Source organism: Schistocerca serialis, chromosome 2 (genome assembly GCF_023864345.2).
Source record: "Schistocerca serialis cubense isolate TAMUIC-IGC-003099 chromosome 2, iqSchSeri2.2, whole genome shotgun sequence".
Taxonomy (NCBI): Eukaryota; Metazoa; Arthropoda; class Insecta; order Orthoptera; family Acrididae; genus Schistocerca; species Schistocerca serialis.
Window position 1 is genome coordinate 306,898,042 of NC_064639.1, and position 25,593 is coordinate 306,923,634.

General features: G+C 43.4%; 1 protein-coding gene across 2 annotated transcripts in view; it reads right to left on the reverse strand.

Annotated features, from left to right (window-relative positions):
- Window positions 1–25,161, reverse strand: part of LOC126457084 (alpha-methylacyl-CoA racemase) — a 165,506-nt gene extending 140,345 nt beyond the window's left edge. Inside the window, exon 1 of one of the 2 annotated variants that reach the window (XM_050093102.1) lies at window positions 25,114–25,161. The gene's annotated coding sequence lies outside the window, so the exon portion shown is untranslated. Of the gene's footprint in view, window positions 1–25,109 lie in introns of both variants that reach the window. The other variant, XM_050093100.1, reaches the window with a different exon arrangement.
- Between the last annotated feature and the right edge of the window lie 432 nt (window positions 25,162–25,593).

Here is a 25,593-nt window from a genome sequence, read left to right on the forward strand (position 1 = left end):
GGCTAAGATTTTAATAAGCCGCGTTGGTATTCTCACTTTGATAAATTTATAGTAGAGCCCTTGATGCCATTCTTTACCAAGAAAACTGCTGATGCATAATCTGCAGTACTGAAGGCACTGATCATCCCACTACAAACTCTCAAGATGGGGTCCACTGTAACACGTCCTTTCCTGAAAACAGCTTATATTAGTGGGAGTAGATCGCGTTTTTTCGCCTTTTAGCATATTTTCAGAAGCGAGCTAGTATGATGCATTCGTAGCAGTTTCTTATAACAGGGAGGAGAGTACTGGGCATACAGAACAGCTGATCATCTGGAGATCCCTGTTATGGGGGCAAGGCAATTTTTGAATTTTTCCTTTTTTTTTTGACTGAATTTAGCACTGGACCGTGTTCGTAAGCATTTAGTAAACTTTCGTGGAGCAATGCGTAGGTGCTGCCCAGTGATGCTGTCGGTGCCAGACGGTGGGGAGTATTTTGGCTAAGTTCCTATTAATAGCTCTTGATATCTATGTTTTCGAGGTCTGCGATAGGCTTTCGCTGTTTGTAGCTTCGTCTTTTGCAGTAGGTTTGCTGTAAGAATTAGGCGTAGATGGTAGCTTCCAACACTGTCGCATAGCTAGGGAAGTAGTAGTTGCCTGCACATGAATGATATAAAATGGGTCTGGTGTTGTTGATCCTTTGTGACTAATAAGTATAAAGAAGTCGTATTGGAGCCCGACTGCGGTGTCATTTTGTAAGAACTGCCGTAATATGTAGGCATTTCTGTTGCGCGCATGTCGCTGAAATTTTCTCGTCGCCCATTCGGATTTCTCATGATGAAGTAGCCTTGAAGTCTATGACTTCTCTTGGAAGAACATAATAATTTTGGTGGCGTGTAGCTCGTGTAAAACTGAGGACGATGGTTAGGGTTTTGGAGAAGACTTCTGGTATGTCAATTCTTATTGCTGGGATGCATTTACTGTGGAAAATGGCTACTATAGCTGCTGATGTTCAAGCACTGGAGCCTATGGGCATGTCTTGTTGATAGCAGATATAATCTTTTGGATTGGTGGTAGTTCCTTCGTTTTTGTTTCCATGATTCAAAAGATTGAGATTGGTGTGTGGTGACGAAGTTTTCTGTCTGACATTGATTGCTTCGAGCGGTAGCCATTTGCATTTGAGACTTAACCCCAATATACTCTGCCCATGGTGCAAAGCGATATGAAAGATTCCCCAATGCGATGCGATGTGACAGTGCAATCAGGCCACTGAGGAGTAGTAGTTGCTGAGCATTCTTGGAACTATGTCGTTTTCCTTCGACCCTCTAAATTCGATTTTAGTAGGAAACAATATTCTCAAAATGCAAGGCAGTCGTGAATGGGCGCATAAAATCGACAAGGAGAGAGGGGGGGGGGGGATGTAGGAGAATAACATTATTGATACAGTGGCTTGAGAAAAGACGAAGACAAATTTTGGAATAACTTCAAAATGAGTAGAGAGGCACGGAAAGTAAGGAACGATAGGTTGCGAAATGGAAACCACAGTGAAAATCAAAACTGTTTTCTTTGAAACAGTTAGCTACAACTTCCAGCTACTTATTTCCAAAGTCGCCGATCCGATTTAGACGTTTGTCGTAGCATTGTACCAACGTTCCAATACCCTCGTTATAGAAGGCAGCCGCCAGTGCTTTTCGCCAAATCTCTACGCTGGCCTACAGCTCGTTGTCTGTGCCAAAATGTTGTCTTCATACCAGCGGTTCATGTGAGCAGAGATAAAACTCAGAAGGTGACAATTACGGGCTGTGTTGTGGGTAATCAAACATTTCCAATTGAGAACGATGCAGGAGCATATTCATTGCCCCTGCATAATGCGGCTGAGATTTGTCTTTAAGAAGAAAACGCACGACAGTTATGTAACGTTGGATGCAGAGCCTCAGGCGAAATTTCTCACCAGGCCCTCCTACTTGGCGGGAGACACTATTGTTCTAGGTATCTTGATGTGCTCCCTGTGCGCTCAGAACTAAAAAAGAACGACGTAACGCGATCGACGGGCATACTAAAGGTACTGCGCAACGCGCCTGTGCAAAACTTCATCGGATTTTCACTGTGGTTTCCATTTCGCGATCGATCGTTCCTTACTTTCCGAGTAACTCTCGTGTTTGATTGTATTGCGTTGTCTGTTTGAAGTACATTACAGGAGCGAAACAAAATTCAGGAAGGCTCTTACCTCTGAAGAGAAATTTGTAGTCATGATGAGGTAAGTACACACAGTTAAGTTTACAAAACGCATTTTACCATCTGAAATTTACTATATGTGACATTTTCTAAATTATAACATAGCTAAAATGACGACGAAATAATGCTCGTGGCAGTTCATTGAAAGTATCAAAGTTTCCATACGGTTTCAATTCGAAACGACGCTTTCAACTTGACTTCAGGTTACAGAATGAAAGTATGTGCAGTTGAAGGGGGTGAACAATGTTCCAATCGCTATAATTAAATCTGCTACATTTTGATTCTAGCTCAACTGAGCTTCAGGTGATAGTTTTCGCCTAACAGGCAACAAACTTAGAACAAAATGATAACTCCTTTTGACGTTTGTTGCTCCGTAGGCTTCAGTTTTTGTTTTTCTGTATTGAGTAACTCCGAATTTGTAGATTTCCTTGGTCTCTTATTTTGGCTGTCTAGGTGTGAGGAGAGTGAAGGTGGAGGCATTTAACTGTTGCCCTCTGAACTTTCTGACAGCCTCAGACAGCTAGCCTCTGATGAACACTGGTTGCTCTCGTTATTTGAAGCACTCTGGGTATCTGTAACAGCTGTTGACAACTGTGCGTCGGCTAGTTGAGATGTGGTTCGTTTCTTCTGCGAAATGTTCCTTTTTTATGCTGTGGAGTCATGTCTGTAAGGGATGTCAGTACTTCATACCACGGTCAAGTAGACTGTAACAGTGGCAAACGACCTTCATCTCCTGAACGTTCTGCACGAGTTTTTTTTTTCAGTTTCTTCACTTCTTGCCTGTAAATACAGACACGAATATATGCATAAATAGTTAACAGTATTATGAAAATGAAAGTTGCTACTCACCATGTAGCGGAGATGCCTTTGTCTAAAATAGACAACGACACACACACACACACACACACACACACACACACACACACACACGTGACTGCCATCTGGCAGCTGAAGCCACACTGAACAGCAGCAGCAGTGCATGATGGGAGTGGCAACTGGATGGGGGTAAGGAGGAAGCTGTGGCGGGGAGGTGGAAACACGGTAGGGTATGGGTGGAAAACAGTGAAGTGCTGCTCAGGAGCCTGCAGGACGACGTGGAGAGGGGGTAGGGCAGCTAGGTACAGTCAGGAGGTTAGAGAGAGGGCAGGGGAAAGATGGGAGGGAGGTAGCAGAAAGGAAAGAAGTAAGAAGACTGTGTGCAATGGTGAAATTATGATGTGTAGCCCTGGAATGGGATCAGGGAAGGGGCTGGATTGGTGAGGACAATGACTGACGAAGGGTGAGGCCAGGAGGGTTACAGGAACGTAGGATATATTCGGAGAAAAATCCCACCTGCGCAATTCAGAAAAGCTGGTGTTGGTGGGAAGGATCCATATGGCACAGGCTGTGAAGCAGTCATTGAAATGAAGGATGTTGTGTTGGGCAGCGTGCTAAGCAACAGGGTGGTCCACTTGTCACTTGTTTCTTCGCCACAGTTTGACAGTGGCCATTCATGTGGACAGACAGCTTGTTGGTTGTCATGCCCACATAGAATGCAGCACAGTGGTTGCAGCTTAGCGTGTAGACCACATGTCTGGTTTCACAGGTAGCCCTGCTTTTGATCAGGTAGGCGATGTTTGTACTGGATTGGTGAAGGTGGTGGTGGTGGTGGTGGTGGTGGTGGAAGCATCTATGGGACACACCTTGCATCTAGGTCTATTACAAGAGTATGAGCCATGAGGTAAGGGGTTGGGAGCAGGGGCTGGATAGAGATGGATGAGTGTATTGTGCAGGTTCGGTGGATGGCCGAAGCATAGTGGTCAGGACATTTCTTTTTTCACGAGAGGTAGTTGAAACACTGGTGGAGAATGTAATTCAGTTGCTGAAATGTGTTAATTTGTTCAATCTGTAGAAATATGAAATTAACACAACAAATAGTTCACTACTCTTAAGATTTTTCGACTCTCCAAAGAGCACACCACTGGTTCCTGTAACTCTTAATATACTGTTCAAAGGCATTCCACTTTAAAGACCATCTGCAGCCTGCAAGGAATGTAGTCTATGAGGTGATGATAAATCTCTCATTTACTGCCAGCAGGTAAGCAGCTAGGGAGACAGTCCAAAAGTGATTAGATTAGTTTGGAGTTAAAGGGACCATGCTGTGTGCTCATCAGTAACTCCATCCTACATGCATCAAGCTGCAAGCTGGGAAGAGTCCTCATAGAAGAAAGACAGACAAGAAAAATCTTCAGGCACTCGATTGGAAATGAGAATCAGTAAAACCAATAGACAGGAGCTAGCAGAAGTGAGAGATGGGTATGAGGCGAAAGGTGCTCCCAGCAAACAGCTGTAGACCCTTGAGGCATGTTATGTAATGGGAGATGTGGCTTTTGAATCTCACTGCCCACTACAACGAAAAAGCTGGCAACACAGACAAATTGATAAAATCTCAGGAAAGAGAACAATAACGACAAGTCAGTAAACCAACTACAGATGTAAAAGAATATGAAGAGTTAAAACGGTGAGAAGGACAGGAAACAAGATGCACTATCAAGCTAGGGCAGCCATGGACTCTGGGTCAGTGTAGCCAACAGTGCATGCCCCTCCCCAAACCTCTCAAGTCGGTGACAAGGTACCTACCTCACAGAGAGGAGTAGAAACCACCATCATGGGCAAAATGTAAGACCCATTCAGCCACTTTAGCGTTATCCTCAAGCACCAGAAGCAGTGTGCCAGCAAGTTCAAGGTTTCGCCGTAAGGTGGCCAAATTAGAGCAGGATGTTTGCCACTGTCAGATGGGACCCCACCAACAGTGTGGTTGATCCTCACATTGTAGGATGTGGCTATGTGTCATCCAAGTGTGGCACTGCAAGGCCATCAGAACAGTAGATTCCCTATGAGAAGCACAAAAGTAATACCGCCATATGATCACCACCCCTTTCATTCGTCACAGTTTGTTTGGAGAAACCAGAGTTCATCAATCCATGTTCCAAGCCTCCAAAAATTGACAGTGTAGATTCTACTGTGAGTCCAGTTCTGGTACCTCCATCTCCAAAGTTGACACCCTGGTAGCCAACGCGGTCAGTCAGTCGGACCGTTCATTCCCTGGGATCCCACGATGACAAGGAAGTCCAGACAAAGAAGATCAACCATTCAGCGTGATGGAAAATTGATCCCAATTAGACATAACCAGTGGGTGTTGAGAGTAGCATTGGATGATAGCCAGAAGACTACTCTAGGAGTTACTGCCAACTAAGAACGCCTCATGCAAAAACGAATACGACTGTGGGCTCGACTGATGAACGTCAATGCTGCAGTGAATACACTGCATCTGTTTGGTAGGTATCCTAGTTTACTGGTTCATTTGTCAACTGTAGAGCCATCAATGTATACCACTTCTGAACCCAGAAAAGCATCAAGGACAGCCAGAAACGGTCGGCGAAAAAATATGTAGTCAGGAGACATGTAGTCGAGACTTATTAGAGGACAAAATACATACTGTTGGGGGATAAACAGTTCTTCCCTATGAATAGACGACAGTGGAGGAACTGAAGTTCAGAACAGTTGTGACTTCAGTCCTGGGTACATAAAAGTACATGTTAGATCAGATGGCCATGGGAGTAATTATGCGTGTAGCACAACTGAGCAGCAGTTGCTGGCACCTGATGTGTAGTGGAGGGATTCCTGCCCACAAGTAAGCTGTTTGCAGGGCTGGTCCATAAGACATATGCTGAAAGTCAGACCTCACAATGGCGCATCAGGTCCAGCATCTGCAGTGATGCTGAGCGGATCTGGGCCCTAGTTGGTGTTACTGAGTCATTGAAGAGCATTGAGGTGTCACCAGCATTTCATCTTAAGTTGGCAAAGATAGTGTAGTCATGTGAACTAGGCATCAAAGACCAGTCCAAAAAGGTACTAAGACTCCATGACAAGGAGCAATTGCTCATCGAGGTAGAGTTCTGGGTGGGAACGGTCAGTATGATGGCGACAGAAGTGCATGACACATCTTGATCGCTGAAAACCTGATGCCATGGTTGGTAACCCAGGATTGCGCCTTTCATATGTCACCCAGCAGTTGGCATTCACCAACACCCACAGTGGAAATGCAATAGTAAATTCACATATCGTTGGCATACAGGGAGGGTGACACTGTAGACTCCACAGCAGCTAGACCTTTTATAGCCACTAGAAAAAGGGGCGCACAGTGTGATGGTAAATTTCAGACAAAAATCAGGTTCAGGTTCCAGAGACCCCACTCATGTAAGGTAACGAGACTGTTATGATGTCATGTGGTGTCATAAGCCTATTGCAAGTCGAACAAGACAGCGGTAAGGTGGTGATACTGAACAAAAGCTAACTGGGTAGCAGTCTCCAGGCAGACCAAATTATCAGCAGTAGAACGACCTTGGCGAAAATCGCTCTATGAAAGAGACACCAAGACTCAAGGTACTAATGCAGCTGCCAACTAACCATAAGTTGAAACAATTTGCAGAGAACTTTAGCAAGACTAATTGGGCGACAGCTGTTCATCTCAAGGGGGTGTTTGCCCATTTGATTACCAGGACGATCACACTTTCTCGCCAATGAGATGGGAACTCAACCCCGCTTCAGTTACAGTTGAAAAAGGCAAGAACATGACACTGGCGATCCACCAATAGGGTCTGATCATTTGGCTGTGGATACAGTCTGACCTGTGTTCCAAGTCAAGGCAAATGGCTGTGTCACTGAAGAATTCCCACTCACTGAATGGAGAATTATATGGCTCTAGGTGATGAGCAGTGAAAAGTAAGTGAATTCGGTCCATCCACTGTTTGAGGACACGAAACACAGGCTGATATTTCTCACCTGCAGAAGCTCAAGCACAATGCACAGCGAAATGTCTGGCAATAGTATCAATGTCTGGGTCAGTGAAGACAACACCATTCAGTGAGACACATGGTACACCTGTGTGAGCCAGTGTCCAGAGGTATCAAACCTCTATCCAACCCTGCGAAGGAGGGGTATGTGGTCCAATTGTAGTAACATCCCATTCCCAATATTGTTGTTTGTCATTTTGTTAGGTATCAGACGTGGGCATGGAGCTGTTTAAAGGCATTGAGGTGCTCCATCGATGGATGCCACTTACAGCGTTGGAGAGCCTGTCTGCAATCTCTAATGGCCACAGCGATTTCTGAAGTCCGCCAAGGTAGTCTCCTGACAGGGGGATCCTAAGGAATAGAGGATCACTAAGTCTGCTGCTGATGCAATGGCTGCAGCCATACTCTGGACAGCCACATTGATATCTCCACGTGGTGGGTTGCTAAGGGCTATGGTAGAGGCAAAGGCATCCTCGTCAGCATTGTTGAGAGCCCATCTGACTGGATGCCCAGCTCAGTGGTGCTGAGGGAGGAACAGGACGATCCCAAAATGATCACTGTCACACAGATCATCATGGACTCTACAGTGGATGGAGGGGGGTACAACAAGGCTAGAAATGGAAAGAGCCATATGTCACAATGTGGTGTGTGGCAGCACCAGCATTAGAGAGACAAAGATCGTGCTCTTTGAGCAACGTTTCCATAATTTTACTGTCGCCAGTGGTCATAGTTTCATCCCACAATGGATTGTTGGCATTGAAGTCACCCAAAATAAGGAATGGTGTGGGGATCTGAGATATCAGTGCAGATAAAGTGATCTGAGACACTTCACCAATAGGTGGGAGATACACATTACAATCGATAAAATCCAGAGACGATTTCATGTGAACAGCCACAGCTCCCTAAATCTTATCGAGTGGCGTGTGCTTGCTGTAGACAGAGCCCAGAATGTAAGTGCAAACTCTGCCCAATGATCTGTCATAGTCAGGTAGAGTCTTTAAATAGCCCTGATAGCCATGGAAGGTAGGGGTTTGCAATGATTCACTCCATCACCTAAACCATATCAGTAAATCATGTCTGCCATTTCCCTTGCAGAATAAAAGGCATACATTGCTAGGTTATGTCAGAGTTTCTGCAGGAGAGAAAACATGTTGTACTGCACCACAAACATTACAATAACATGTGCTTTAAACATGACCTGTGAGTAAGCCAAACATCACAGTACGCATCCGGAGTTAGGAGAAATGTATGTGAAAGTAAACAGATGTAACAAGACTACAGTACAATCTCACAACTCACTGCAGACCACTGAACCAACTGATGTTTCCATCAATACTACACGACAGTATTCCAGTGTGCTTTTGACCCTGGTATGACATGGAGCGCCAACGCAACAACGGTTCTCATATCTGCAAACACATGTTCGTGATGCCTTCCTACGTCGCAGTACTCCATGCAAGGGGTTGTAGTTAACGTTAATTATTGGGTAGTCGTCTGTAGTATGATAAGTAATGCATTGCCATGGATGACGACGCAAGAGCACCTCCTACAAACATGTGTTCATATTTCGTATGTCAGAATTATGTTTTGTAGCACCCGTGGTCACAATACATTTTTATCATACCCTGAAATATTGGATAGTTTTTTTAACACCCCGTATTTGGGGTCGAAACTAACTCAATGCCGCATTTATGTCCTTAATGGACCATCATTCGCTATGGAAAATCTTTAACTGTCTAAAAAGTTTCATTTCGCCAGTCACGACAAATAGTTTCCTCAACAAACGCTAACCAGTAGAGCCGATTATCATCCCCTGACGGCCACTCCTATACTTCGTGCTCCATCCTCCCGAAGCCAACGCCAAACAGTGTCAGCCGACCCAGGACTAGCAGTAAGATGTTTTAATTGCACCGCGTTAAAAAAAGATTTTGCCCTGATATGTTTACAGTGTCGTTGTTCTGGACCAGTGTTACACATTCTTTCTGGATCCTCCAGCACCACGATATCGTTTTAGTAGTAGTCATCGTTGCATTTTGAGCTTAGGAACGCCGTATCATGTACCAGTCTCTGCCTCGACAAAAGCAATGACGCGGTCGCAAATGACACTGTTGATGAGGCTGAAGTCAAAGGGAGGTGGTTCTGTTTGCTGACGTTGAACAAAGTACTTCCATAGGCTATTATAGAATGAATGATGCAACGACATAACTCGCCACATTGGACTATCAGTCAACGCAACAGAACATTGCCACCACATACGCGAATAATATCTAACGTGATAAATTACTCCACAATGACCCTTGCCTTCGGATAAGGTGATCTCACAAGGAAATTGTTTCCTCGCGGAAGATCGTAACGATGATTTGAGGTGAGGGGCGCTCAACATCTTGGTCATCAGAGCCCTGACGAAAAGTCAGCATGCCAATCTTATGTGTGGGGACGAAGGCTGTCCCCACATGCGGAGCAGTTTATAATATATTAAAATCTGCCTTCCTTCGCCACCGATTTAGGGATGAGGCCTGACTGTTCACAAAATTTCATCACTCTTGTAACACTGGAATCAGCAGCATCGAGGCTGACAGGCAGCTCTCCATCGATACTGCCGTAATATCAGTATGTAGGGTACATGTTGCCAAAGTCGCATGGCTTGGTCACATGGGGCCAATTCCTGAACAACCATTGGACCACTGCACTAAATGCCAATGACTAAGCTGACGCTGAGATTTTCACTGACTGTCGAGCCAGAAGGATACATCGCTGAATCCAGAGTGATGGTTCACCAGCCTCTGCACACAGAGACTGAAATGGTCTAGTCCAAAGGCTCTAGTCAACATCCCAATGCCGTCATACTGGACAGCGTCTAACATTTTGAGGTGGGAAGTACAGACTGATTCGTAGACCACACTGCGATGATCTAAAAGTGATCGAACAATGCCCTATAAAACTGCAGGAGGTGGGACCTATCAGCTCCCCATGTTTTTCCAGTAAGGCATTTCAAAATATTCAATGACTGGAAGCCCTTAGTTCGTAGGTCTTTCAGAGGTGGGAGCTAAGTTAATTTCAAGTCAAATAATAAACTCAAAAAGCTCGCAGTTTCTTGAAAAATGTAAAATATTGTCCCCCATTGTGAGCACAGGTTGGTTAAAACTTCGACTAGCATGGTTGCAATTGATACATGTAGTCTCCTCTGGTGAGGACCGAAATCAGGTTTCCAGCCTCCTAATGGTCAGCTGTAGCTGACTCGTCGTCCTAAGATCAGAGGAAGAGTAGAAGATTGCAAAGTGATCAACAAACAAAGAGCATTTGACAGGGCTCCTGACTGGAGGAAACGCCATTGATAGCGCTGGCAAACAATGTGACACTGAGGACACTATCTTGGGAGACCCCGTTCTCTTGAACATAGCAATCAGATAAGGCATCGCCCATGCGATATCGAAAACGTCGCTCCTTGAAAAAGAAATGGACAAGAAGTGGCAAGCATCCATTTAGTCCTTACTCATGAAGCTGGCAAAGGAGCGAAGGATGTTATACCTCCAAGTAGTGTCGTGTGCGTTTTCGAGGTCAAACACACAAAGCAAATTGTTTCGGTGATGGTTTCGGTGTAAGAACGACTCCTGTATCGCCGACTCCAGCAGAATTAAGTTATCAAGGGTGGAACGGTAACGCCTGAAACCGCTCTCGGAGCGGCTCAGGTGACCTTGGGATTCGAGTAGCCGGGCGAGGCGGCGGTTGACCGTGCGTTCAAGAGACTTGCCCGTACAATTGGCAAGGCCTGCATTCCCGTAACTATTAGGGGCGCTACGGTCCTTGTCTGGTTTCCAGAATGGAATTAATAGTTCCTCCTTCCAAGTCGTGGAGTACTGTTCATCAAATCAGATCTGATTGAAACAAGGAGTTGTTCTTTCACTTCAGGGCACAGATGACGAAGCATGGCATAATGAATCTCATCAGGTCCTGGAGCAGTGTCCCTGGCGCAGACAGCTGATTCCAGTTCCCACATGGAGAATGGAAGGTTGTAGACTTTATTATGCGAAACACCTGAAAAGCAGAAGCTTGTCTGGATGACGTAGTGACAGTAAAAAAGTGTCCGGCTAAAACCGGGGCCATGTCTTCTGGCTTGTCCACCAACACCCAATTACCTGACAAACCCGTTAAGGGACGTGTACTGCCCAAGCCTGAAATCTGCCTTATTGAGTCCCAAGATTGCGCAGGGGAAGTGGATCGATTAATGGAAGTCTTGAATTCCTTCCAGGAATCCCTCTTCCGTTCTTTTATCAACCGCCTCGCAGGCGGAAGATCGTAACATAATCCCTCCTTTCAGTCATCGTATAAACGTCGAAATGTCAGACACCGAGATAACCGATCGCGGAACAGAAAAGCAACGACAATCGCTTAGTGGAAGGGCATCAGGACCAGATGAAATACCAATAAGATTCTACAAAAACTATATGAACTTCCTCACCTTTTAGTAGCAGTTTACCGTTGATCGCTAGAGCAACGAAGGGCGCCTAGCTACTGGAAAAAATCTCAGTTCACTCCAGTTTTTAAGAAGGGCCGTAGAGCAGGTGCACACAGTTATTGACAAATCGTTGACATCAATGTGTTGCAGAATTATGGAACATGTTTTATGCTCAAGAATTATGACTTTTTGAAGAACGAAAATCTCCTCTATAAAAAACGCATGGGTTCCTCAAACAGAGATCTTGCGAAACTCAGCTCGGTCTGTTCTTGCATAAGATCCATAGCGCCGTAGACAACGGTGCGCAGGTTGATGCCGTGTCTCTTGGCTTCAAGAAAGCATTTGACACCGTCCCACACTACCGTTTCGTGAAAAGATACGAGTTTATCGAGTACCGGACCAGATTTGCGATTGGATTTAAGACTTCTTTGCCGATAGAACTCATCACGTCTCTCTTAACGTAAAAAAAAAATCAACATAGGTAAAGATAATTTCCGGCGTACCAGAAGGAAGTGTGATAGGACTGTTATTGTTTACAACGTATACAAATGAGCTAGTAAAAAGGGTCTGGTGGTTTTTAAGGCTGTTCGCAGATGATGCGATCGTTTATAACAGAGCAGCAACGCTAGAAGACCGTATCGATTTGCAGAATGACCTGCAGAAGATTGGTGTAGGCTCTGGCAGTTGACGCTGAACGTAACTGTAACATATTGCGCAAAAACAGGAAAATCAAGCCACTGCTGTACAACTACACTACCTATGAGAAACTATTGGAAACCGTAACTACCCTAAAATATCTAGGAGTAACTATTCAGAGCGATCTTAAGCGAAATGACAACATAAGGACAGTGGGAAAAGTAAATGCAAAACTCAGATTCATAGGAAGAATATTAAGGAAGTGTGACTCACACACGAAGCAAGTGGCTTACAACGCGCTTCTTCTACATCCGTCTACATGATTACTCTGCAATTGACAACTAAGTGCCTGGAAAAGGATTCATCGAACCACCTTTAAGCTATTTCTCTACCGTTCCACTCTCCAACTGCGCGCGAAGAAAACGAACACTTAAATCTTTCCGTGCGAGGTCTGATTTTTCTTATTTGATTATGATGGTCATATCTCCCTATGCAGGTGGGCACCAACAAAATATTTTCGAACTCTGAGGAGGGAGTTGGTGATTGAAATTTCATGAGAAGGTCCTGTCGCAGAGAAAACCGCCTCTGTTTTAATGATTGTCACCCCAATTCGTACATTATATCCGTGGCACTGTCTCCCTACGTCGCTATGAAAGCTGCCCTCCGTCTGTTCTATCTGATGTGGATCCCACAACGCACAGCAATACTACAGAAGAGAGCTGATAAGTGTAGTGTAACCAGTCTGTTTAGTAAACCAGTTATAGTTTCTGCCAATTGCCAAGTGTTCTGCCAATTAATCGCAGTCTTTCGTTCACTTTCCCCACAGCATTATCTATGGGATCGTTCACGTTATAACTGTAATCTCTAAGTATTTAGTCGAGTTTACAGCGTTGAGATTTGTGTAATTTTTTGTGTAATTGGAATTTAGTGGATTCTTTTTAGTGTTCATGTGGATGACTTCACACTTTTCATGACAGAGTCAATTGCCACTTTTTGACCCATACAGATATCTTGCCTAAATCATTTTGATCATCTTATCACATTACATAACGGTAAATGACAGCATCATCTGCAAACAATCTAAGAGGACAATTCAGATTGTCTCCTAAATCGCTTATGTAGATCAGGAACAACAGAGGGCCTGAAACTTCCTGGCAGTTTAACCCTTTGTTGCCTGACGGTACTTAAAAGTACCATTAAGTTTTGACTCTCATTATTTTCTCGTGGTGCAGTTTCGTGATCAGAGAGCCTGTCAGTACGTAACAGTAACTCTGCTCTACTGTTTCATAGATGTTACTGTGCAATACATAGACCTCTCTGGCGGTCAGAGCTTGAACTTGTTTTTCGCGCGCTGCTGTGAAAACAGAAGATTGTATGTGCTTGTTTCCATGGTGTTGCCTGAATTTGTGCGCAATTTATCGAAACTTCCGTTGAGTTTTCCATTGTACGTACTTACCTTCTTTGTTTTTTTATAATAGTTTGAAGCATTACGTTACAAGTGAATGAAATAAAGTGGAAAATATAAGGCGGACTTACTAGTACCGTCAGGTTGTGCGAACACTTTATTGTAGCAACAATGCGTTGCCTCTCACTAGTTGTTCTGTCCACTTTTTCTCAAACAGAAATCGGTAAATAAATTTGCCTGTGGAACAATTAGAACAAACAGGAAAGGTTTGCCAGGGAATTTACCTGAAGAAAAATGTCTAAATCAAATCACAGAGAGTCATCTTTAGACCTAACAGTATTTCAACGGAAGGAAAATAAAGTATATTTTGCGTCAAACTTCCATGGCACTGAACAGAGCGTAGTGACAAGAAAACAGAAAGATGGAACTAGTATGACTATACCATGCCCAGTTATTGTATGTGATTACAATAAAAACATGGGTGGTGTGGATCATGCAGACAGATTACGTTCAACTTATGGTCTTGACAAGCGATCAAAGCAATGGTGGCACCGTCTCTTCTGGGGAGCAATACAAATTGCTTTTGTCAATGCTTACGTCATTTTCAGTGATATACATGGGGCACTGCCACTGCTGGAATTCAGGCGTGCTGTGGCACTAATGAATGAACAGCAAGTGCCAAATCTCAAAAAGAGAAACTCTGGTAAAGTGAAATAACTCTCCCAAAGAGAAGGAAGGATAACTTTTCTGTTCCGAAGGATGTACGTCTTGTCAACCGAGGAAACCATTTTGTAGTGTTCAGTTGTAAAAGAGGACGATGCAAATGTGTGCGAAAAATAAAATTCAGTCGAGACCACATTCACACAGTAGTACATGTAAAGTGTATTTGTGCTGCAATGAGAAAAAGAACTGTTTCCTACAATTTCATGAGGTATCACTAAATATGTGATATGTATATACTGTCAAAAATGTATAGCTAAGTTACTATGTATTGTGAAGTTGCTCTAGAATAAATTTATGCGAAATTTTTTAAAAAAATTAGAAATATCATATTTCTGTTAATTAATTTTCTAATGTAAAAAAAATTAATATTTATGTGGAATAAAGCACAAGTTATAAATATTGGAGCATTTTTCTGCGCATATTGTGATTCTGTCCATGGAGTCTGACGGTACTTCTGAGTACCACGAGAGAAAAAAGTTGTGAAAAACAAAATAAAATTTTACAAAAAATCCTACCGTCATTTGAGGCCACAATAGTATAAATTCTGCAAAGAAAATATTAAAAAGTAAATTTTTTCTTATGTCAGGAAACAAAGAGTTAAAACTGTGTGCCGTACCGAGACTCGAACTCGGGACCTTTGCCTCCGCGGGCAAGTGCTCTATCATCTGAGCTACCGAAGCAGGACTCACGACCCTCCCCCCAGGGTTTCAATTCTGCCAGTACCTCGTCTCCTACCTTTCCTTCAGGAGTGCTAGTTCTGCGTGGTTCGCAGAAGAGCTTCTGTGAAGTTTGGAAGGTAGCAGACGAGGTACTGGCAGAACTGAAGCTGTGAGGACGGGTCGTGAGTCGTGCTTGGGTAGCTCAGATGGTAGAGCACTTCCTGCGAAAGGCAAAGGTCCCGAGTTCGAGCCACGGTCCGGCACATAGTTTTAATCTGCCAGGAAGTTTCGTATCAGCGCACACTCCGCAGCAGAGTGAATATCTCATTCTGGAAGTAGAGGATCTGTAACACTTTCTTGGGGAACGCTAGTTATTACTTGTTGCACTCGATGTCTTCCCGTCAGTTATTACGAACTGTGGCCTTTCTGACGGGAAATCACGTATCCAGTCACATAACTGAGATGATACCCTGTAGGCACTCAATTTAAGGGGGAACGTATGCGAAGTTGCAACACTTTGAAAAAACCTTATAAAACCCAACTTTTCCAAGACAGTAACACAAGTTTTCATGCTAATTGACTTTACATGAGTTTAATTATAAACAACGGAATTTTTTTCAAAAATCAAGTAAAAATGTTCCTTTTACAGAAATCCATCAGAACTAAATTAATGCATTTTTTAAAGATAGTTTGATACACCGTTCATCTATGGAATAGAATTTTGATATCTTCTGCTGAATTTTTACAGCTGTACAAATATCTGTGAAAAAATGCACCAAATTTTAGGCTTTTCTCTTTCATAAATGTCTTATTATCACATTAAATGAAAATACCTCCCACAGTATCTTTCACTGTAGTATTGAGTAGTTGCCTGCCAACTTTAAGTACTATAACGTCAGTGATCTGTGAGGGAGCGGTACATAAAGTATCGAAAATTTAAGTTATGGGAATCCTGAAGCAATTATTTAACAGCGTTTACAATTGTCTTTATTTTATCTGGGTGAACAGTGCATACCTTTTGCATTCTATTCTTCATTCTCAAGCAGTCTTTTCTTTCCAGAATGAGATTTTCACTCTGCAGCTGAGTGTGCGCTGATATGAAACTTCCTGGCAGATTAAAACTGTGTGCCCGACAGAGACTCGAACTCGGGACCTTTGCCTTTCGCGGGCAAGTGCTCTACCATCTGAGCTACCGAAGCACGACTCACGGCCGGTACTCACAGCTTTACTTCTGCCAGTATCCTGTCTCCTACCTTCCAAACTTTACAGAAGCTTAGGTTAGGTTAGGTCTTCAATATAAAGAAATAAAGAAAGCGATAGGAATGAGCAAAAGCCCTTTCGCGGAGCACGTACAAGGAGTGCGGAGATTACGTTACTTACAGCTTGCGGAGCAGCCGATCAGTACCGGATCGCCTTGGTCACATGTACAGTGTGTCTATTCCCACCAGGCGCTTCCGTGCCACCGGAAAGACTCGTTACGCAATCTCACCCCAGACTAGCAAAGACGTGCTTCAGGAATATCGATACTCACGCTGTATCTTTGCTTCAGCAAGTACGCCGTCTGCTGAAGACCGTGGTTAATGTCTGTCTGTTGTTCACATTGACGACCGACATCTGTACGAAATTAATTCTAAATAAATTTGCAGTTGCGAATGTCTGGAAAATTATTGCCGGACCGGGACTATGCCTCGGATTTCCCGCTTATCACGAGAGGTCACCTTGACAACTTCGGGTATCCGTGTAAAGTTCCAATGGTATAAGGAAATAGAAGACGTGACATACTCGTATGGACGTTTGGGTCAGTCCGATAGGCGTGCGAGTATAGCCGAAGTCGTAAAGACGACTGCTAGCGATAAGTGGGAAATACGGGTTCGTGTCCAGTCCAACACAAATTTTTCACTAATAAGTAGTACATCAAAGCCTAATACAGTTGAAGCTAAGATATTTGCATTTGCGAATTTATTTCCAGTTAAGTTCCAAACGTTCCAGTAAACAATGGCCTGCAAACATGTCTTTGGTGAGATAATTACGAATGTTTGTTTAGGAGCCGCCACTGACTTCAGTATGAAATATAGTCCCAGCTGGTATAAATGTATTTGAAATGTAGAATTTTCGACTGAGTCCCCATCTAACTAGGTTCAAATTTTACCTGTAATATTAGTATCTGTTTCGATAGCTTAAATAAACTTACATTCGATAATCTAACCACGCAGGCTCATAAAAGCCATACAATTTGTGTAAAAATTTCTTAGCGACCACCTCATATTTCAAACAATATCGTACGCGCCACGGCGCAGAATACGAATTGTTCATAAACTGTATCGATAGCGATATTCTCTGTTTCTTATTTTTTGACAGCTGAAGAATCGTAATCCTCTTCTTTTACCACGGCAGACGCTTACGTGGCGTGGTCCGCAATCACTACTTAGTTATTATAAAATATTACTATTGTTCAGTGGTATGTAAGAATTTGTGTGTGCAGCTACGATGAAATTTCGAAAATTTTAAAGGACTTTATTTAAAGAAACAGCCAGCGAGATAGAAAATTGATATGTTATGGGGCCTATTGTTAGCAATACTGACTAAGGTTATTAAATTGGTTATTGTGCTCTCAAATGCTGTAGTGCCTGCTTATTACTTAAAGTATTTCCATGCTATCCATCTCCTATTAATGGCAACAGAAATAACGCTGTTTTTATAGTTTTCATACAGCTACCGGGGACCGACTGCATGTCGGCAAACGTCGTTAAGGCAGAAGGCGCATTGCCAGTTACCTTGTTTGTGATTTAAGTCCAATTTCTTTTAATGTGCGATGTAGTATAACAAAGAAAATTTCCATCTCTGTCTGGTCCCTTAGGTGTCTCTGTTCGTAGTTGCTTTGTCTCATATCCGGTCGTGATCGAACATGATCACCTCACAAACAAATTAAGTGGCAATGCGAACTCTGTTCTTAATCTTGAGAACATTACGCCTTCTGCAAACGATTTCAGGTGACGTATAAGCTATCACATACAGTACTTAAGTTTTTGAAAAGTCTTTGCTCTTCCCGCCAAGTAGTGGTGCAAAACTCTCAACAGATTTCTGAATCTTCACAAGAGAGTAATAATTTAATCAAAACAAATGTATATATATTTTTAAAAAACACCACACACCCAAGTCCTAAGTTACTTTGCGCAACGCTGGATAATTTGCTAGACGCATGAAGTGGCTCGGAGACATCTTACTGCTAATATAAGACATCCAACTCATCAATTTCGTTCAAGATGGATAGGTCCAATACAGCCTGTAGTCAAATACAGCCTGTACATTGGCCCCCAAAGTCACCCCACCTCAGTCCTCTGGGTTTTTCTGACTGGGGTCATCTCAATAGTTAACTGTACAGCACTCCCACTGATATGATTCAAGAATTGGTGCAGGGATTCTACGGTCCTTTCAATATCTGGGAAATGATACGGAGGAGTTTGAAAGAATTTGTAGCTCACTGCAGAGACAATATCAGTATTGCCTCCAAATGTGAAGATGACACGTGAAACGCCTTTTAAGAGGTACGAAAAATCAGTGATTTATGACTTTTAACAGGCTGAAGCAGTATTTTACACTGACGTAAGAATCTCAACACCAAGGCATTATTAATGCAGGGTAATGAAATTCTGAGAATATGTTTGTCTATGTAATACATGTAAGTGATTAACGTTGCAAGATCACAGGTTAAAGTAAGCAAGAGATAGGCCATTACAAACGTGAAATTAATAACCTGTGTAACCGCCTATGACAAAAAGATGGAACACGCTTTAATGTATCGCCATGACTATTGCTTATCTGTCGATATGGATACAGCCACCCGCTGTCCGAGCGGTTCTAGCCGCTTCAGTCCGGAACCGCGCTTATGCTACGGTCGCAGGTTCGAATCCTGCCTCGGGCATGGATGTGTGTGATGCCTTAGGTTAGTTAGGGTTAAGTAGTTCTAAGTTATAGGGGACTGTATTCAAACATTATGAATCACCTCGAAGGGAACGATCTATTGATACGTAATCACCATGGTTTCGGAAAACATCGTTCTTGTGCAACGCAGCTAGCTCTTTATTCGCACGAAGTAATGGCCGCTATCGACAGGGGATCTCAAGTTGATTCCGTATTTCTGGACTTCCGGAAAGCTTTTGACACCGTTCCTCACAAGCGACTTCTAATCAAGCTGCGGGCCTATGGAGTATAGTCTCAATTGTGCGACTGGATTCGTGATTTCCTGTCAGGAAGGTCGCAGTTCGTAGTAATACACGGCAAATCATCGAGTAAAACTGAAGTGATATCAGGTGTTCCCCAGGGAAGCGTCCTGGGACCTCTGCTGTTCCTGATCTATATAAATGACCTGGGTGACAATCTGAGCAGTTCTCTTAGGTTGTTCGCAGATGATGCTGTAATGTACCGTCTAGTAAGGTCATCGGAAGACCAGTATCAGTTGCAAAGCGATTTAGAAAAGATTGCTGTATGGTGTGGCAGGTGGCAGTTGACGCTAAATAACGAAAAGTGTGAGGTGAGCCACATGAGTTCCAAAAGAAATCCGTTGGGATTCGATTACTCGATAAATAGTACAATTCTCAAGGCTGTCAATTCAACTAAGTACCTGGGTGTTAAAATTACGAACAACTTCAGTTGGAAAGGCCACATAGATAATATTGTGGGGAAGGCGAGCCAAAGGTTGCGTTTCATTGGCAGGACACTTAGAAGATGCAACAAGTCCACTAAAGAGACAGCTTACACTACACTCGTTCGTCCTCTGTTAGAATATTGCTGCGCCGTGTGGGATCCTTACCAGGTGGGATTGACGGAGGACATCGAAAGGGTGCAAAAAAGGGCAGCTAGTGTTGTATTATTACGTAATAGGGGAGAGAGTGTGGCAGATATGATACGCGAGTTGGGATGGAAGTCATTAAAGCAAAGACGTTTTTCGTCGCCGCGAGATCTATTTACGAAATTTCAGTCACCAACTTTCTCTTCCGAATGCGAAAATATTTTGTTGAGCCCAACCTACATAGGTAGGAATGATCATCAAAATAAAGTAAGAGAAATCAGAGCTCGAACAGAAAGGTTTAGGTGTTCGTTTTTCCCGCGCGCTGTTCGGGAGTGGAATGGTAGAGAGATAGTACGATTGTGGTTCGATGAACCTTCTACCAAGCACTTACATGTGAATTGCAGAGTAATCATGTAGATGTAGATGAAGACCTCAGATGTTAAATCCCATTGTGCTCAGCGCCATTTGAACCATTTTTGAACAGCGAGACTTTTCCAGTAACCAGCACGCGCTTTAAAACTGTTGCTTGTAACAAATATCTTGACATATAAGGGCAAATATTTTAACCGGACTGGCGATAACATCAGAGCACAAAATAAAATAAATAAATAAATTACTACAAGAACAAACTTCAGGTGACCTGATATCTTATTTCTATTTGCATATTAACGTATAATACAGGCAGTTTATAGCAAATATTTTGATCATGACTGGCATTAACATGAATGCCCAGGAATCAGTGATACTACTGAAGTCGCAAATGGCGCTGGCTTGGGACCAGGTTCGGCTCGGAGCTGTCCTGTAAGTAACCTATTTGTAAGAGCTCGTTGAGTCACTGTGGTATCAACTGCTGCGGGCGCTGATAACCTCGCTGTTGTGCGCCCTAAAACACTACTAATCATCATCATCAACTGCTGCTCAGATTGCTGCTGCAGATGCAGTACGATGCGCCAGAGCCATTCGCCGAATACGATGATCTTCCCTGTCTTTAGTGCCACGTGGCCGACCGGACCCTTGAGACCGAACATTCTCGTGACCACCGCTGCCAGCAATCGAGTGCAGTGTCTAAATTCCGGCCAAGCTTTTCTGCAGTATCGCAAAAGGAAGATCCGGCATCTCGTAGCGCTATTACACGACCTCGCTACAACTCTGTGAGGTGCTGATAATGGCGTCTTTGTCGCCTTAAAGGCATTCTTGGCTAATCAACGCACCACGACCAGTCTCAAAGGTAATTACCGCTCACGACCAAGAATCAATATTCACGCCCGTTGGTTTCGCCAACTCGCAACCTCATTATCACCTTCCAAAGTAACGTAGACCTCGGGGGTTGGGTTGTTTGGGGGGAAGAGACCAAACAGCGTGGTTATCAGTCTCATCGGATTAGGGAAGGGCAGGGAAGGAAGTCGGCCGCGCCCTTTCAAAGGAACCATCCCAGCATTTGCCTGGAGTGATGTAGCGAAATCATGGAAAACCTAAATTAGAATAGCTGGACGCGGGATTGAACCGTCGTCCTCCCGAATGCGAGTCCAGTGTGCTAACCACTGCGCCACCTTGCTTGGTGTGGACCTCAGGATACGCTACAAATCAGTGTCACAACGTTATAGATTCAGTTTTTGAAAATAAACCGTTAATAATATTTCCAAAGTGCTGTATCTACAAAGAAACGCCAGTCAGTGGAAAAAGAATATGGACGGATCGTAGACAATGTGAGTAGTTTGCATAATTTTGCCACCAAAACCAAGAGTCGTATGTTAGCACTTCTTCACGTTGTAAGGTACTATCCTTCGCAGCTCGTCGGAATGTCCGTGTACGCATACGAGCCTAACGAACAGTGATGTGGGTGAGTTGAGAATAAGAAACTGCATCTCTGGCTTCAACTGTGGGATTGTTTGCTCTGTATTCATCGCCGAGGGCGCTGGTAGTCTGTCGGCATAGTCTTTGGCGAGTTGTCGCAGGGGATGTTTGTAAGGGTCAGTCGCGATACACTTTATGATTGTGAGAGGAAAAGAAGTTTTCTGATATACCACTTGTCATATAGCATAGGTTAAGGTTTAATTAAACTGCTGACCACATAGCTCAATTATAGGCAGCACTATGTGGTATTCTGTAAAATTTCTTTATGGTAAAAAGTTAATGTGGTGTCACCGCCAGACACCACACTTGCTAGGTGGTAGCTTTAAATCGGCCGCGGTCCATTAGTACATGTCGGACCCACGTGTCGCCACTGTGTGATCGCAGACCGAGCGCCACCACAAGGCAGGTCTCGAGATACGGACTAGCACTCGCCCCAGTTGTACGGACGACATAGCTAGCGACTACACTGACGAAGCCTCGCTCCTTTGCCGAGCAGATAGTTAGAATAGCCTTCAGCTAAGTCAATGGCTACGACCTAGCAAGGCGCCATTAGTAACATTGCATGTATCTAAAGAGTCTCTCTTGTATCGCCACAATCTACAGATGTATCAAAAGGATGGATTAAAGTTAAGTATTCCAGAAGCTACGTACTTTTCTTTATAGCATTCATTACGTATCCTGTTTCAGACCTCACGCCCATCTACGTGAGCGTAGCGCGTGTCTATCGGCTTCCTCTCATTGTGTCTAGGCTGTCTTGTCTAGACACAACAGTAACAATAAAAGGTTATTATCAATCGAAACCATCGTGCAACACAATTCAATTTCCCCATTCGTGCCGCATCCCGCTTTATGATAGATGCAAATGATCAACTTGGCCGCATACTGAAGGCGGTGTGTCACAAGCACCTCCGCACGCAAGCTGTTGCGGTAGGGTATAAAGCAGAGCATTTTGTACTTAATTTGGTACGTAACACATCATTCGAGATCTAATAACTGCAAGTAACTAATGCATAACCTATGAATTATGATTGACTTTGAATAAATCTGGAACACTAAAATTTACCATGGTTAGGAGCAATGTAACATTTTCCCCCTTTAGTGTTCCAGGGATAATGTACAATGGGACATGCTATTGCAAGTGAATTTGTACCGCATACACGCCACTGAAATGGCTGTTGGCGGACCGCTATTCCTGCTTAATTTTCAAAATCGTTCCGTATTCGGCTGAGTATGGTTCAGTGTCTGCCTATGGTGACATGTGAGGCAACTAGCAGTCTTCAAGCAAAGCGACGAAAGAGACTATGAGCAGATAATACAGAAGACATCCATTCTCTGTTGTGTGTTCGATGTTTTCCTGTTCGAGAGAAGTGGATGCTGAAATTAATTGCTTTGATACAGAAAAGATCTGTGATATGGCGCAAGATTATAGATATGCACAAAAGCAGTATTCTCTGAAATCAGACATTCTCCAGAATGAGAATTCTGGAAACATCCCCCAGGCTGTGGCTAAGCCACAATATCCTTTCTTTCAGGAGTGCTAGTTCTGCAAGGTTCCCATGAGAGCTTCTGTAAGTTTGGAAGGTAGGAGGCGAGGTATTGGCAGAAGTAAAGCTGTGAGGACGGTGCGTGAGTCGTGCTTGGTTAGCTCAGATGGTAGAGCACTTGCCCGCGAAAGGCAAAGGTCCCGAGTTCGAGTCTCGGTCCGGCACACAGTTTTAATCTGCCAGGAAGTTTCATCAGACATTGTGTTTGTCAAACTGTAGCTCATATTGCTTTTCATCATAAAGTTTGTAGATTTCTCTTCAACCGATAACGCAATTGTCGAAACTTAACAGACATCCAGTAGAAATTAAAAATAATTTGTTCTTGTTTATTCTAACCCCTTCAAACCGCAGCTGAAAAGCATCGAACCATTTCCTTTTTAGCGCTCCGTACCTTAATCCGTAAAACGGAATCTTTACAATATTACTTTGTTGTTCGTTTGTCTGTCCGCCAGCCCGTCTGTTAAGTCCCCTTTTTCTCAGGAGGTAGTAGAGGTATCAGCTTGAAATTTGCGTTAATTTACAGTCTCTTGGCGATACAAAACATTTAATCTTCTTGTTATTCAATGCAATCAAAAGATAACGGCCATGTCCGTCAGATGTTTTGACACTGTCAAACTCACTCATAAAAACCTATCGGATAGTTCCCATTGACCTAGAATTGATATTTGGCAAGGAGCAAGGTTTCACAGCATAAGCATAGGAAAAAAACCTGAAAATTGTTAATTTGTAATAATGGCTCAAACGTTCCTATTGCTGTTGTGTCTGTCTATCCGTCTGTTAAGACCCAACTACAAGTTGAAATTTACGTTCAATACTAAGGCTGCCATGTCACGGACTGCGCGTCCCCTCCCGCCGGAGGTTCGACCCCTCCCTCGGGCATGGGTGTGTGTGTTGTTCTTAGCATAAGTTAGTTTAAGTAGTGTGTAAGTCTAGGGACCGATGACCTCAGCAGTTTGGTCCGTGAGGAATTCACACACACGCAAGTACTAAGTTCAAAAGTCTTTGGTGTTATGAAAAAATTAATTTTCGAAGTCAATAAAATCAAAAGATACGATCTTTTATGTCACATTCTTTAATACTGACAAACTCACTCCTGAAAGCTACTGCCGACTTACCTATATGATTACTAAGTTTGTACGGAGCCCTCGAAGCGCTAGTCCTACTCACATTTACTCTTATTTTTTATTTGTGGAACGAACCCAGTGGACGCTCTGGAGCCATTGTCCAGAGCAGACAAAGCACTGAACTTTCATCTACCACTGTAGAAATGACTGCCCGCCTCAAACCTGCTATAGGTCTGCTTGTCACATTACAGCGATAGAAATGCACTGATATTTAAGTTTAAAAACTTTTCCAAACTTTAAGCAACATTTCATATGCTGTAATGTATGTTCTAAAATGTAGAGAACGATAGGTTACATGCAATCACACTTTTACAATACATAATTTGTGAATCAAATACATAGGCCAGACTACTGAGATTTCACAATCACAGTGATAAGGTAAGGGATTGGTACCAGAGCTGTGTACTCCCGTAACAGATTTGGCACCTTAATTTACATAAGAATGTCTTAGAACAATGAAATTGGACACGCCAACACACAGCTACTAGGCGCGGCTTATTGTTGGATCGTGTGAAAAAACGGTTACCACAGCACAAAGCAGTTCGCCGTACCGCGGAACTCTTGCGTGTGAAAGAGGACAAGTGTTCGCACGCGAGTCCAGCTAGCGCGATCGCAACCTCGGTTATTTGACCTCTTCGAATCAGCCTTAGCTTTCGGCCGTGATTCTTTCACAGGAATGATCGGGCTTTAACTTCACAAATACTGCATTTTGCAGCAGATCAGCTTACGTACCGTAAACGACTTTGCGAGTTAAATCTGTTTTTTTTAGGCTAGCTGCTGATTAACGAGCCCATTGGCGATTTCGGACTACCTTAAGTGACACCAATGCAGATGTTATTTCTTAGCAACACATGATCAACAGGCGCTTACCTACACTTCACGCAGGCTGCTCGGCCGCAGTTACTGCTGTGGTGGCAGGATGTGTGTGCCGTCGGACAACCTCAGCACAACTGAAACACGGCAGCAGGCACACGTGATTACGTCACTGATTGCAGCACAAAGCTGCTTCGTCCAACGGGTGGCGTGCGAACGCAGTAGAGATGCGCCGGCTTAGTAAGATTGGTTTAAAACAAGAAGTTGATTTAAGCCGTCTCGTAACGATTTTCAGTTATCCAAATGGATGGACGCGACAGAGTTAAATACTTACCATAAAGAAAAGGCTCACAATTTACTTTCTTGTGTAAAACAGTTGTTTTAAATTCAATAGTGTCATTTAATTTGTTTGTTTTCTTTATTCAAAGCAATAGTTTTACACTTGGGCTAGAAGATATAATTGCAGCAACAAAAGATCACAGCATTTCTTCCAAATTCGAACAGAGAGATGATATGACATAAAAATTTACAAACTTCGAAA